Consider the following 905-nt stretch of genomic DNA (forward strand, 5'->3'; position numbering starts at 1 on the left):
TACAATCATGTCATGTCAGTATGAAATGAGGTTGAATTCGATCAAACGTTAGAGCACCACACACTATTTGTAAAAGATTAGGAGGAGGACTTTTACTAAAGAGGAAGGCCGCTATCCGTTTATATTTATTTGTTGTGGGATCGAATCATTTTGATATGAAATGAGTTGCACATAAGGGCGCCGGACACTTTCTATATGAGAAATGAGGACCTTTCATGAAGGGGAATATTTTATTGTCGAATCAGGTCATGTCAATATGGAAATGAGTCTTTAACTGGGTAAAATGTTAGGTTTAAGAAAGTATTAACATAGTTATTCGAATCCAGTATCTCTTATGTTTAAGCTGTTAATATAAATCTTGTTTGCTTTATGAACCTTTGTCGTAAAACTTTGTCATTGTGGTATTTAAAATGTGTGTAAATTATGGTTCTGGTTCATCTTCATAGAAAAATTGAAATTTGTTCGCTTATCGAAGATAAAAATATTGCCAAATTTAATTAAGTCACATACATCTTGTTAAAACATGGCTCATCCTGTTAAGTGCTTTTATTTATTTTAATCTGGTATATATCTAAAATCCCATAATATACCATTAAAAGTTACCCTCTTATCCCAATCGATAAGATTATCAATATTAATTCAATCAATTTTAGATTTAATCAATTTTACAGTATCAATATCTCATTGAAAAAATATACATGATATGATAACAAACAAACAAATATTTTTCCTTTTTCAATTCAACCGTAATCCGTAGCCGAATTATCTTCGATGATATATAACCTCGTTTCATTCCCTTGTTATAATTCCGTTAATTACGTTTCACACATTAGCGAAATTAATAACTTGTTATTTTCTAAGCGATGTGAAAGAGGGAATGAGAGCAATCACGAATGTGGCGCTTG

At 30.9% G+C, this 905-nt stretch overlaps 1 protein-coding gene across 1 annotated transcript in view; it reads right to left on the reverse strand.

Annotated features, from left to right (window-relative positions):
- Positions 1–905, reverse strand: part of LOC119586204 (calexcitin-2-like) — a gene marked incomplete at its 5' end in the record, with an annotated part of 119,930 nt that overhangs the window by 15,535 nt on the left and 103,490 nt on the right.

This window comes from Penaeus monodon, chromosome 21 (assembly GCF_015228065.2).
Source record: "Penaeus monodon isolate SGIC_2016 chromosome 21, NSTDA_Pmon_1, whole genome shotgun sequence".
NCBI classification, from domain to species: domain Eukaryota; kingdom Metazoa; phylum Arthropoda; class Malacostraca; order Decapoda; family Penaeidae; genus Penaeus; species Penaeus monodon.